Source organism: Rattus norvegicus, chromosome 9 (genome assembly GCF_021556685.1).
Source record: "Rattus norvegicus strain SHRSP/BbbUtx chromosome 9, alternate assembly SHRSP_T2T, whole genome shotgun sequence".
Lineage (NCBI taxonomy): Eukaryota > Metazoa > Chordata > Mammalia > Rodentia > Muridae > Rattus > Rattus norvegicus.
The window spans coordinates 63,988,356-64,003,122 of NC_141542.1; the positions used below are offsets into that span (position 1 = coordinate 63,988,356).

At 41.9% G+C, this 14,767-nt stretch overlaps 1 protein-coding gene across 4 annotated transcripts in view; it reads left to right on the forward strand.

Annotated features, from left to right (window-relative positions):
• Positions 1-315: 315 nt before the first annotated feature.
• Mfsd6 (major facilitator superfamily domain containing 6) overlaps positions 316-14,767 on the forward strand; it is an 85,095-nt gene continuing 70,643 nt past the window's right edge. For 2 of the 4 annotated variants that reach the window (NM_001432456.1, NM_001106911.2), the window contains 1 exon segment: positions 316-619. The gene's annotated coding sequence lies outside the window, so the exon portion shown is untranslated. 4 annotated transcript variants of the gene reach the window in all.

A 14,767-nucleotide genomic window follows, 5' to 3' on the forward strand; every position in this document is an offset into this window, starting at 1 on the left:
AAATGCTGTAGAAGTGATGGCTGTCACCACTTCTAGACCAGGTTGCCATTTACTTTGGGCCTCAAGTTCCCTCTGACACCCTGAGTCTATCTCAGGCCTGCAGTGATTAGGGAGTAAAGCAATTCTCAGCCAGAGCTCAATGGGGTGTAGTGGAACTGGGATGGGACATCGCCCACCTCTTCACTCTTCAGGATTTGCCACTCCAGCCCGGCTGGATCCCGGGTCCCCCGGGGCGGCCCCAGAGGGCGGGAGGCCGGGAGGAGGCGGCGGACGCATCCGCCGCCGCAGGAGGCGGAGCGCTGCACCTGGCGCCCGGTCCTCCAGCTCAGCCCTGAAACGGGTCCAGCCGGTCCGGAGCGAGGGAGGCGGCGAAGCCAGGCCTGGGACTAAAGCGGTAAGGAGGTGAGAACCGAAGGTCGCGCGGCGACTGTCACCGCGGTCGCTCGCCCCACCCGACTTGCATCCAGCCGCCGCGCCCGCCGCAACCCCAGGAGAGGAGCAAGCGACCCAACCGACATGCAGCGTTCTGACCCGCCCGCCGCCACCCCGGCGCCCCGAGCAGCCGCTCCGCACCCCGGGGACAGGGCTCCCCGCGCTCCCCGCAGCTGAGCGCCGCTAGGTGAGTGGGCCGGAGGCCCCCGGATCCTCTTCCGTGCACCTGCCGCGGGGTGGACGCCGCCCGGGCCCGGAGCCTCAGCGCCTATCTCGCCCTCCCGGGCGCCGCCTGTCATCTCGGGGTGCAGGGCAGCGGCGTTCCCCGTGCCCGCAGCACTTCCGTAAACGTAATTGGAGTCGGGGAAAACAAAGGCGCTGCCCGGGAGCCCTCGGCCGCCGCCCGCAGCTGCTGCAGAAGGTGGTGGTGGGGGCGCGGGTGGGCCCCGCGGGCGCCGGTCTGAATCCGATCCCACCGTCGCTTTGGAGGTAAACATCCCTGGGACAAAGGGGGAGGCTAGGGTGTCCCCAGGGCCCATGCCTGGGATGTGACCCCCTGTGTAGCAGGAGGAAACTGACATTGTCAGCCTCCCACGGAAACAAACACGGGGAGTGGTACACCTCTTTCCCCGGCTGCTACCTCCTTAGAGAAATGTCTCACGGCACGCGTGGGCTGAGCACTGAGCTTCAACTCAGGGATGGGTCCCTTGCTTCACGGAGACTACCAGGTACCTGAAGATTTCAGATGTAGCCCCTCCTCCTCTCTTTGCCCCTCCCCACGTGGTCTTGCAGGTGGAATATCATCCTTAAGCCTGGCTCGCTGTGCATTTTGCTTCTCCTATGCCTGCGAAACCACAAACATTTCCTTTCATCAAAAAAAAAATTAATAAGCACTCCTACACCCTCTGGGATGTATGATACCTGTCAATCCATCGTAGAAATAGCCTTGTGGAGTTGAAGTTTCAACTCCCAGTCTGTGCCTAAATAGTTTTGTGTCCTTGGTTTGTTGTTACATCATCCCAGGCTGCAGTTTTCTCACACATAGTAAAGAGATGGGCGGATAGTAAGTCAAATCTTCAACCTTTCTGGAAGTTCACGATATTGTGTGACATTAATTGTGTTGAAAGTAAGCGGCATACAGTTGGTGTGTTAGCAGCAGCGCGCTATAAGCTATTTGGTAGGTCCTTGAGAGCATCGCTTCGTTGAGCCCAGGCACTAGCCAGCTAAGGGTGTATGCATTATTGATGGTCTATGAAGAAAAGGAGGAGGATAGAATCCTTCGCATTGAGAAGCCTGACTCTTGACACCCAGTGCTTGTCATTAGCATAGGTGGAAGATTTTTTCATTTAATTGGTGATGAATAAGGGTGAATGGGCCTTTTCACTGGGTGTGAGTAAAAATTCACAACATTTAAAAAGATTGCTTAGGAAAAGGTTGAGAACATTGTTAGTGAGCTGAGTGCTAACCACACCTGGAAAGAAAAAAAGGGTCTAATTTTAAGAATGAATCAAAACTATTAAATATTTTACAGTAGCTTGTTTCCCAGGCTGTCTCTTTCTCAAGGTAAATATAAAACAAGAAGGCAGACTAAAAAAACAAAACAGCACATGTTTGGTGGTCTGGGTATTGAATCACCAATTCTATTCATCATATATACATACATGTACATATATGTTTACACATGTTTGTATACATAGCATATCATATATAACTTCTGCATTATCGTATAGTAATATGGCATTTTTGGAATTCTTATGTTTTTAAAGGCACCATTCTGAAGTTAGTTTCCAAATCTCTGTACCAATGTCTAATTTTATGCACCATGAAAAAGAAGCTCAGAGAAGTTATGCAGCTTCGACCAACCACACATTCAATAAGAGGTGGAGTTAGAACTGACCTGCCCCTCTGGCCCCAGACAAAGCACAGGGAACTTCCAGATGGCATTCCTCCCAGACGGGGACCTATTCCACCTACACTGAAGCTTTCCTTTGCTTCTTGCCTTTGAAAGTCAACGTGTATGTATTACACATGGTAGCATTTACCATGCAGAATGATCTATATATATTGATGATGTATATAAATTAGTGAATGTTTAATATTTTTACCATTTTGAACTTACAGGAAATGTAAAATATGAATTGAGTGTTAGACCAATAGGTTCTTATGATTACTTCTGGTCTTTTGTAAACCTTTCGAGTTCTCACTGCAGAGAAATAATGAAGTGCAATGCCCGTGTGTGCTAGCTGGCTTAAGAAAACTCAAAGGACATTAAGTGAAAAGGCTGCAGACCAGACTTATATACATTTACTTAAACACCAGGATGGACACATATCTAGGTCCTTGTATTCTGTTGACTGTAGTTACCTTAAGAAAGTGGGAGGGCTAGAGATACAGGGATAATTTTTCTTTTGACTTTAGAAAGTTAGATTTAGGTTAAAAAATTGGAAAAGTATATGTTCTTTTATTATATAAACTAAAAATGGAAAAGAAGAAAGGAAAATATTTACTGAAGAGAAAACTGGGGGTGTCTAACCACAATATACAGTGGGGTTTTGTTTTATTTTTGTTGTTGTTGTTTTGTTTTTGTTTTTTATTTGGAAAGTAAGAGGGGGTCAGGGGTAGGTGCAGAGTCAGATGACCTACTGTTCCCTTTTCTGGCCATAACTGTGACATAATCTACAGCTTGCTGGGTTTCCTGCAAGAATACTTTAGTGCACAGGCTTTCCACTAAGTCTAGGCTGGGATGCCAGAATTCATTTTTTTCTGTCTGGTCTTGCTTATAACTGCAAGCAGGGAGACATTTTTTTTTCTTGGTAGAGTAAGTTGATAGGAATTAGCTTACTTGCTGTGTCATCTCAGGAAAATATAGCATTATAGATGACTTCAGGTTTATGTTGTGTCATTTCAGGAGCAGCACATTATCATTAAGTTTAGTCTGATGTACACATGTATTTAGTAACACTAAGTACAGTTCCACAAGTCTTTCTATTTCTGTGTAAACATAACCAAAATTAATGTGTAGAATTTTAAAAAGTCAATACATTTTTCTGCTCAGAATTAGAAACTCAAAGCAAAGTACATTCAGACTTAAGATACAAGAAAACACACCACTTCATATGTGAAGAGAATCCGAATTGTCTTGGTCCATTAGAATGCAATGCTATTATAATGCAATGTGGCAGAAGAGGTCCTTGTAAAGTTCCTTTGTAGAGAAGGTTTTCTGACAGTTTAGGTATCATGTAACATTCCATTTAAGGTTTTCATATATTTCAGTCGGTAGAAATCTGCCTGATTTGGGGATGATCAACTGCAAAGAACTACCCTGGTTAAGAACAGTTGGGTTAAAGTTTTTCTCTTTAAGTGGAACTCCCACAGCATTTCCTAGGGCACAGTACTTTTAGGTTTCAATGGATCAATGTGAATTTGGGGCAGTAAACACACCTTAGTGCTTCCACTTGGGACATTGCCTCTGGGTTTTTGCAATCCTCCATGTTTAGCTTCCCAGAGTTAGTTGCGTTCACTGCTCTGACCTTCAGTGGGTGAATACAGCATTTGTTTATCTTAATAGATTTCTAGATTCCTGAATAGCATGTTACCCAGTATTTAGACAAAAATGATTCACTGCCCTTTCTTTGTAGCTGCTTTGGTCTCTATATTTGAAAGGTGTTTATTATTTTATAAAACAGCATAGTCTCAATTCATTGGGTAACTTTTGGAAACTCCCCATGTCCTTTGCCATGACAAATGGTCAATGATCTTGGTTTGTTGGTACAAAGGCAAACAGGAGAAAACCAAAATAAATATTTAAAATGTGGAACCCAAGCCTTGAAGTTGTTTTTAACTATAGATGTTACACTCCTAGTTGCTACTTTGTATCTCTAAATAGTATGTATCCGTGTGTCTGTATGCCTCTCTGTCTTAGCCGCAGAGGAATTAAGCCTGCAGAGCCAGTTGTATGTTGTCTACATAGCTTTCTGCTTTGGTTCAGTGAAGTGTAGGGGTGGCTGGGCTACAGGTAACCTGATGGTAGAGTTGAGGGCGTGTCCAAGTTCGGAAGCATGAATGAGATTAAAATGTTGCTCACACGTGGCTCTGCTGCATTTTAGGATGAGGTGGGATGAAACGAAATAACAGCAGAGGTGGAAGAATTCAGTGTGTTAGAAAATTCACATTCAAGAGACGTGAAAAGGGAAATTAGGTGGCATAGATGCCATTCTTGCCATTTGTTCTTGGTTTGTTTTTGAAGAGAGAATGATCCAGGGAATATCTTTAATTAGAAAACAGGAGACTCCAACTTTGAATGACTGAAGAAATGCATGAAAGTATTTTGACCTGGGATGCAGAGCAAACTGGAGACTAAGAAGGAAGCTGGGAATCCCATGAGTCATCTGTGGCTAGAGGGAGGCCTACTGTGGCTTTGAGGGGGAGACAAATGAGAACTAGAAAGAGGAACTGTTGCTGCCTGGACGAGCCTGATTTGTGGCTTAACCATGCCAAGGGAAAGTGAATGACAAGTCTGGACTCGTGGTTGTTCCTTCCAGTGTGAGAAGCTTTCCCTCCTCAGTTGGGCACTGTCTACACTCCATGTGTTCAGCTGAGCACCTTTGATAGGGCCCAAGACAAATGAGGTTGCTCACACACAGCCAAACACACATTCCCTATACTAACCACAGAAGTCCAGAGTGGATATAGTGTTAACCATACTCTCTATGACTCTGAAAAAGTTCACTGTTCTTGGTGAGCATGTTTGCTCCTGAAGACTCCTACTGTAAAGCTTCTTCTGGGTTCTTTTCCCAATGATGTCATACTGTGTTAATGGACAGCTGTGCCTGAAAGCCACCATTGTTAAGGAAATTTAATCACAAGACTTTATTTTCATACTTGAAAAAAGACATTTTACTATTTTCTTACACTGATGCTCCCTATTAAAGGTGTAAAATCTTGCCCAGGTGCAGAGCAAGTGCTGTGACAGGTGCTTTGATGATCAGTTTCCGTGAGAGGAGAGCCACTTCTGACTGATAGACCTAAGATCAGTGTGGTCATTCCCTGCGATCATCCATGAGCTCCAGAATTAGGGGTGCTGCAAACATCCCTTAGACGACTTGGGTTTAAAGCTTTATAATTAGAAGAGTGTATTAGATAAATATTTGTCAAAGAAAGATCTAGCCATTTATAAGGGGGAGATTATCTTTTAGGTCCTAATTTTGTTACCTACAAATAAATCCTTGTAATAATTTGGTGTTATTTCTTCACATCTGATTCTAAAATGTATTTCATGTGAAGATCACAAACTCACAGATAAAACCTGACAAATGTAGACATTTGTTCTGTTTCTCTATGTTATATTTTAAGTTATGTTTTCCCATCATATGGGTATATGATGCTAATGTTTCTTTCATAAGGATATACCATAATTTATTTAGCTGCACATATTATTCCTGCTTTCCATTGCTAACTCTGAAAAGGATTGAACTCTCTACACTTAAATCTTTGCTTTCCAGAAAGTCTATAGTTCTGTTTTCAGTGAATGAGAGCGCTTGACACCTCACTGACATTCTACAGGGTTCTGCTAGGATTATATATTCAAACTTCTTTCATTAGCATGTTAAGCAATACACTTTTACTGAAGGTAGTCATTTATTTTTATTGATAGCATGTGATAGTTCTCAATCATCAGAACCTTAAAGCACAAGAAGCAGCTAAGCAATTTTTAATGACATGTGGAATGTGCTAAAAGTACACAAACTGTTTTCTTTCTTTTTTTTTTAAGATTATACAGTATTTAGTGGAATCAGTTAAAAATTTGGTAGTAAGTTCATGGCTATAGAAAAATGTAGTTTAAATCTTGATATCTGTATTCTGGCTAAATTATAAATATAACAAGAGGGCTTAAACAAAATGCCTGTGTTTTCTGTGAGAGATGTACTTCCGTTAACCCCCTCACTTCTGTGTGTCAGTTATAAGCATAGCCATGGTAAGAATCAGTCTTTTATTGAATAATTATTTATTAAGGATCCATTCTAAGTATGCTATCAGTCTACACCTACCATAGTGCTATATGAATAGGTTATTCTACTATACCTGAAGTTATGCTTTTATTTTTCAATGTTTCTCTCTCTCTCTCTCTCTCTCTCTCTCTCTCTCTCTCTCTCTCTCTGTGTGTGTGTGTGTGTGTGTGTGTGTGTGTGTGTTTTCTTGGCCCTATATTTTTACCATAATTATATTGACCAAACTCATTCCTTTTTGAACATATTGGGATGGGAACTCTTTGTGTAAATCTGGCTGAAAGAATTCATTATGCTAGTTTTCAAAAGCAACCTCTAAGCCACTCAAATTGGACAGTCTTTTTAAAAACTGACTTTTACTTTATGAATTACCTCAACGGTATAACAATTTTTTATTGAAGAAAAGTCTTCTATAAAACTTCAAACAAATAATTTCTTTCAATGTCAACTCTTAAAAGTCTTTTATTTCTATAAAAAGATTTTAAAAATCATTTTATTGCCAGTTTACTGACAGCCAAAGTTATGGTCGTTGTGACAGAGGTGTGATTCTACTGGAGACAGCGGTCAAATGGCCATGTAGTCATGACTGACCATGATGGTTAGACCTCATCTTCCCTGTCTTCCCTCTTGCTGTTGCCATGAAGAAATGGGACCCCATTGACCCCATGGCCAGCAGTGTGTAATATATTACTTAAGACCTTCAGAGACCCCTGGCCATAATATTGTTGCCAGGAGGAGGCAAATGGTAGAGTTGCAGGTCCCTGCTAAGGGGATGAGTAGAATCTTGAATCTGTGTGGATTCCAGTGAGATGTGTTGCTGGCATCCTGGGTTATAAAGTAGGAATGATTTTTCCTTAAAAATGTGTATTCTATAATCTTTGGTCCTTAGTTTGCTGAGTAATCTGGGTGCTCCTATTTGTAATGTTACTTCCTTGAGGAAATGCTTTCTGAGCTCCAGGAACTGAAGTAGAGTGGTTATTGCTACCCCTGCCTATTCCTACACAAATAATGTCATTGCCATCTGGCCTAGGGGCTATGGTTGAGGAAGAGATCAGTAAAATTTACTTCTATGTCACAGAAACTTCTGGAATCCCTTTTATCCCTACATTGTATTTCTTCTTAACAAATAAATACACAGCTTCAGTGGCACATTTAATTCTCTTGAGCATCTATGAAATTTTTTTATTGGAGAAATGGAAAACATATGTTTTGTTTAAAAGCCTTTTCATGCTACTTGTCCTTCCCACTGGGCGTGTTTGACGATGGGATGTTTATTTGAAAGAAGATGATAAGATTCTGGAACCAGCCTCAAACTTCTATTCTAAATTATTCTTAGATAAGCTACCCATAGACTGTCAGCCATCTAAAACACATATATCAATCTGGTGATTAATATAGTCTAAAAGGCCTGAAATATAATTTCTCTTTAATTGACATTTGTTTCTCTGCATGAAGCAAACATGCTGACCCCCGTACCTGGTTCCTTGTTAAGGATAGAGCTATTCTCTATTTTGAAGAAATGAAATTAGTTTGTTCCTGTTACCTTCTTAACAGAATGGAGAGACACGGTAAAGACTTTAATCCCTTTCAGATTTGTGATGTTACTTGCAAATATGACCGGTGCCTAGAGATAAGCCTTATTACTCCAGTCTGGAATTCAAGGGTGTTTTCTCAGAGCCAGAGCCCCATTCCCACCCTTTTCTAGGCAGTGGTCTAGGATGCTGACACAGCGTAATCTGTGAGCATCATGGGTAAAGTGCCAGCCTAGTCTAGGTGGGGGATGGCAAACAGTTCTAGAACATTTACCTGAGACCCATACTTTTAGAATAATTGCAAAAAAAGAAGAGTATTATGGAATAAAACAGCACCTCCACCTCCACTAAATGTTCGTATTTTGTTTTCAAATGAAAATGATTGGTGCTTTTCATGCACAGTTCCACTGCAGTCGTAAAATCCTCTGGGAGGAGTTGGCTCAGGTTGGTTTGCTTTCTTGGGTTGGTTTGGTTCGGTTTTTGGATTTCTTTGTCTTGCCTTGTTTTGTTTTTTTTCAAGACAGGGTTTCTCTTTGTAGCCCTGGCTGAATTGGAGATTTTTGTAGACCAGGCTGGCCTTGAACTCACAGAGATCCACCTGCCTCTGCCTCCTGAATTCCAGGATTAAGGCCATGTGTCATCACTGACTGGCCCCCTTGGGGTTGATATTTTTATCCTCCTTTTACTGAGAGGACAAGGAGGGTTAAAGAGGCATTTATGACTTCACCATGCTCTTTTCTAAAATTAATCTCTGATCATATTAAATTTTATAAATTTATCATATAAATTTAAGTCACCTACTGCTACTGTGAATTGCCAAGTGACAGAGTAAAGAACATTATGAGAACGGTGTGATCCCTTCTCAGCTGTCTGTAATCTTGTGGAGGAGAGATCTGTGAAAAAGATGAAAATAGGATTACCTGTAAGCCCTGTAATAAATCCTACAAGTCAGGTGTGAGGACAGTGTGTGAAATGGAAGTGGAGGGAGGTGAGACATACGGTGTTACAAGATGAATCAGGCTCCAGGTATTAACAATGGCTGCATCAGATACAGTTTGCAAAGTGTCCTTTGTCCTAAAGCTTACTGTCACATCTTTTACATCATACTCTGTGAAAAGCTCCTACATTAAAATATAAATTCAGATGATAGGATGTTTGTAAAATCCAGATGTGGGCATTCTACTCCCTGCTTCACCCCCACAGAGGCCCGTCACTGCTCTCAGCATAAATAATGCCCACAGGTTCCTACAGGCACCCAGTGCTGTGCTAAGGCCCAGTGTGCACTTTTTCACTCTCACAACTACCAAGACACAATGCCCCCTTGCTCTTTGGCAGCTGAAGAGACTAAGACTGATAAGTTAAACTGTTCCCAGAGTTTCGACAGCTGTGATTCTAGTCCCTGCTGGTCTCAGGCCCCCAGATCAGAATCCTTCCTCTCTCCTGAATGGCTGTATCTCTTTCAGCTGCCTGAAGGAGCTCCCTCACAGGGACTTCCTCTCCTGTGCTTGTGCATTTTGTGTTTTAGCATTTGAAGCAGTGTATTGGGACCCATGGAGAATCTCTGTTGTCTCTCATTACTGGACTAGAAAGCACAGACTCTATGATTTTCACTGTGCGAACCATGGGCCACAAAGTTCCTGCCATCTAAGGGTTGGTGGTTAGGTTAAAAAGAAAATGAATGTGTTTTTAGCCTTTAGTGTTTTGTGTTGTTTTGTCCTTCAGCCTGGTAGTCAAGTATTTTGTAATCTGTTCTCTCTGGCAACCTCACATGCTCCATAGTCCTGCTGGAAATTCTTTGAAGAACCAGGGTTCTCCTTTCATTTCCTATCCTGGAAGACTTTTCTCTCTCACCTTTGCTGAGATAAATCCTGTCACTCAAGGTTCAATTTAAGTCTCATCTTTCCCTGAGATAAACCCTGACTTTCAAAGTTCAATTTAAGTCCCTTGTTTTATTTCTTTTTCTTCAACTAATCTGCTCCTTTGTTTCGTGTGTGTGTGTGTGTGTGTGTGTGTGTGTGTGTGTGTGTGTGTGTGTTGGTATTATTCATGGGACTGGGTGAATATTATGTACAATGTACTTTGGCCACACCTCCTCCTAACCTCTGTACCTTCCCTTTTCACTTCTTCCCTCTTCCCCTTGGCCATAGTTTATGTCATTTGGACACACGCAATTTTATGTGTTTATATAAAATGTAGGAGCCACAAAGAGTAAACATGGTATTTATCTCGCAGGCTGGCTTAATTAATTTACTTCATTCTGTTATCTCTTCTGAGCCCATTTGCCTGACAATGACATGACTTCATCCTTCCTTATTGCTGAGAACTTTTTCCTTGTGTATTTATCCCACATTTTCTTCATTCATTCTCTGTGACGGTTCCACAGCTTAGCTATTATGAGTTGTGATGTAGTAGACGTTGACGTGCCAGTGTCTCTGTAATGGTTGCCTTGAGTCCTTTGGGAGTGGTAGCAATAGGCCGTACGGTAAATCTACCTACAGTTTTATGAGGAACTCCACACCGATTTCCCTTGTAGCTGGGCTAGTTTATATTCCCACCAGCAGGATATAAAGGTTTCCTTTTGCCCATATCCATCCATGCGTTTGTTGTTTGTTTGTTTGTTTGTTTTTGTTTGTTTGTTTGAGACAGGGTTTCTCTATTAAGTTATGGATGTCCTAGAACTCACTATGCAGAGCAGGCTGGCCTTGAACGCATGGACGTTTACCAGCATCTGCCTTCTGGTACTGGGATTAAGTGTTTTAGTGCCATCATGCCTCAACTCTTGTTTTCTTTCTTTAAAACATACTTTATTTACATTTTTAAAGATTTATTTATTTTACATAAGTGAGTGCAGTGTGGCTGTCTTCAGACACACCAGAACAAGGCATCAGATCCCATTACTGATGGCTGTGAGCCACTGTGTGGTTGCTAGGAATTGAACTTGAGACCTCTGGAAGAGTGGTCTGTGCTCTTAACTGATGAGCCATCTCTTTAGCTCTTGTTTTCTTAATGACTGCTCTGCTGGTTAGGGGTAAGATGGGCTATCAATCTGGTTTTAATTTACATCTTCTCTGATCACTAAATACTTTTCAGTATTTATTGATCATTTGAACTTAATCTTTTAATTGTCTGTTCTTTTCATCAGCCCATTTACTGACTGGGTTGTTTGATTTCTTGTTTAGGATTTTGAGCTGTTTGTATGTCCAAGTTCCAGCCTGTCAGATTGTGGCTAGAGAGGACTCCCCTACTCAAGAGGCTGTTTTCTCACACCCTATTATTTGTTCTGTTGTACAGCTTCTTAATTTCACCAGAATCCACTTGTTTATTGGTGGAATTGTTTATGAAGTAGCTCTGCTCTAATTCAGGAAGTTCTTGTTTGGTACTTGTTATCTTGAGGTATTGTCCCCACTTTTTCCTCCAGGAATTCAGAGTTCAGGTCCTGCATATGGTCTATGTTCCACTGATAGTTGGCTCTTGTTTAGGGTGGGTTCTGAGATCCAGTTTGATTCTTCTGATGTTTAGTTTTTTCAGCACTATGTTGGTGTGTTTATCAAAACTCAGGTGGCTGTAGTTCTCTGGGTTATATCTGAATCCTGAGCTACATTCCATTGATCTGTGTGTCTAGGTTTTGTTGTGGTGTGTGTGTGTCTGTTCGTGTCTGTATATGTCTATTGGTACACATGCTAGCCAATACCACACTTTTTAATTCTGTAGCTCTGTAGTATAACTTGAAATTAGTAAGGTGAAGCCTCCAATATTATTCTTTTCGTTCAGGGTTGCTTTAGTTTCTGTGCTCTTCTGTGCTTTCATATTGGTTTTAAGAACTTTTCTGGTTTCTGCAAGGAATGGCCTGGGATTTTCGTGGGAAATTTATTGTGAATATCTACATTGCTTTGAGTAGCATAATCACCTCTACAATGCTAATTCCTTCAACCCATAATCATGGGAGGTCTTCTGTCTTCTACTTCTTCAGTTTCTTTTTCCAGTGTTTTAAACTTTTTGTTGAAGTAGTCTTTGATTTCGTTAGTTAGGTTTAGTCTAAGATTTTTTAAAAAAGCCATTGTAAAATGGATTGTTTTTCTGGTTTCTTTCTTTAAATTCTTGAAATATTTGTTTGTGGGGGCTGGAGTGATGGCTTAGCCATTAAGAGCACTTTTAGGGTTCAATTCCCATCACCAACATAGCTCTCTTTCCTTTGGGGGATCTGATTCCCTTTTCTGATCTCCGTGGGTACTGCATGCATGTGCATATATTCAGGCATGACATACAAATAAATGAAATCTCAAAAAGAATCTTTAAAATTAAACCTGTGTGTGTTCTTGTGTAGACAGATGCATGCTATGGGGCAAGTATACCACTGCATACAAATGGAGGCTGGGGGACAGCTCTTTGGAGTAACTTCTTCTTTATTTACATGGGTTTCAGGGATTAGACTTAAGTCACCAGGCTTGTAGAGCAAGTATTACTCACCGAGCCATCTTGCCACACCCTGGTATCTTTCTCTATATGTTTGTTATTTATTGGTGTGTAGGAAATCTGCTGAGTTTTGGGTGCTGATTTTATTTTCTCCTGCTGCTGTTTGTCAGACTTAAGAGTTTTCCGATGATGTCTTTAGGGTCGCTGATGTAGAGAATCATACAGTCTGCAAGTAAGGGTACCTTGAAAGTCCTTCGTTTTCTCAAAAGCTTGTGAACTCTTTACCCAGAACTCCTATTGTCTATAATTTGCTATTGTTAATTTATTATGCAGCATGACGTGGCTTCTATTTCATTACTCTTCTCTATTGCCACTGAATACTTTCACGTTATTTAATCTCTCTTTGAGTTAGAGGATTATTTTATGTACAATGAAGCATGACTTTGAGGCAAAAGAGCATGCATTTGACATCTTATTGTAGCCACCCCTAAGAGCACAGACTGTCTGACATTAAATCCCATTTTCTCAGTTTATTCTGGATATGAGTTGGGGCTAGCTCTCTGCTGTGCCCCAGTTTCCTCATCTGTACCGTAGGAAAGTGGTCATGTGTATCCTGGGAATAATGGTGAAGATTGAGTTAATCCTTATGAAGCCATGACAGGTTAGAAATAATAATGGTGACAAAGCACTGTGCATCTAATTAACATGTAAACACACCACTATGAGTTAATTAACATAAATACGCGACCACAAATTATGGATCTCTTACAGACAAGTTTGGTCAGGGGTCCGGGAAGGGCTTTCCTAGGTGTCAAGTTCTGAGGCGAGGCTCAATTGCTGTGCAAGGCTGTGGGGCAGCCCTGTGGGACTGGGCACAGTGCTGAGGATCTGGAGAGCCTAGCTGGAAACTGGGTTAACAATGAGGATGAGCATTGTCGTGAGGATGAGCGTTGACTCTCAGCTTGTCTCAGCCTTCGATGTCCCAACGCCTGAGAAGGAAGAGGAAGATTCCAAAGCCAGTCATTCCCTGTGGTGTGCTTCAGTGCGTTTGCACTGTGGGCTGCTCCACAGCCACATTTGCATGTGTTTTTCATGACACTGGCTGAGTGAGTACAGATATTAAAGCAATCCTGATCTTAGAAGATCTGTTGGAAAGAATCAAGTCAGTCGTTCCGCTAGCTTCTGCTTCTGTTCTTGATTCTTTCTGGCCACTGCCTGGCAGCTTTGCCCATGTCATTTTTCATTAGAGCTTCATGGGAAAATGCATGTAGCTGATCTTGGAGCTCTGAGCTCTGAAGTATATAAGTCAAAAGCTAAAGTTCAAATAATGACAAGTTTGCAATTACTATTATTTTGACCACAGGCCTGCAAATAGGGGAAGCTTGAAACTTTGGGGAACAATCATAATTCTTGATTCTTTGTGCGAATGTGGTCATTCTTTTGAATTTGACTTGACAACGATTATACACTGTCTTTTTTTTCTACCTGGTTTTTGGACTATCAATAAAAGACTGGGGCGAGGAAAAGGCGAGAGAGTGAGGTGAGAGTGAGGTGTGCATGAGGTGAGTGTAGAGTGTGTGGTGTGGAGAGTGGGTGTGTGAGTGTGAGAAAGGGAGGGAACGAGAGAGCACAACCCTCAGCCTGAAGAGAGGGAAAGTACACCCTGCTTCAAGCTGAGAGAGAAAGACAGAGACAGAAAGAGAAAAACAACTTCAAACCTTAAAAATTGCCTGTCAGTTTGTACCCTCCCACACCACCCCCACAAAAAAGATCTGCTGGATGGACACTGTGTGTATGCTTCTGAACACAGCTCTTCTGGAACGTGCTAGGGCTGAACTGACTGCTGGAGAGTGTGGTATACAAACGCAAGGACTCTGAGCCCGGCTCCTACTGGTTTCCTGCTGTCTCTGCTGGCAATAAATTGCAGCAGTCAGAGGCCAAGTGCTGGTTTAGGATTCACATTTCTTAAGGACATTCTGAATGATCAATGACGGTTCACAAGGCAGAACTGGCTCCACGATTCGGGAAATAGATGTCTCTGTTTCACAGCTGCACTTTAAAGTGCTCCCTGTGCTAACCAGGGATTGTTCATGCTCCTCTTTGATAGCTGGGCCACTGCTACACTAAGGCATACTTGGTCGTCATGTGTATGAGTCTGACCTTGCAATTAGGCCAGATTATCCCTCAGACCTGAAGCTGATTTCCTCTCAGAGTTTTACTATTACTTTCCATCCTTTTAGCATGTGTTTGTGGGCAACATTTAAGCCTTGTTAATATAAATACCAAAGGAAAAAGCTATCTATTTTAGCAAGGAATTTCACTGTCTCACATCAATAATTCAGAAACCCCTGCTGTGGGAACATCTCAGTGTACATACTGGATGGA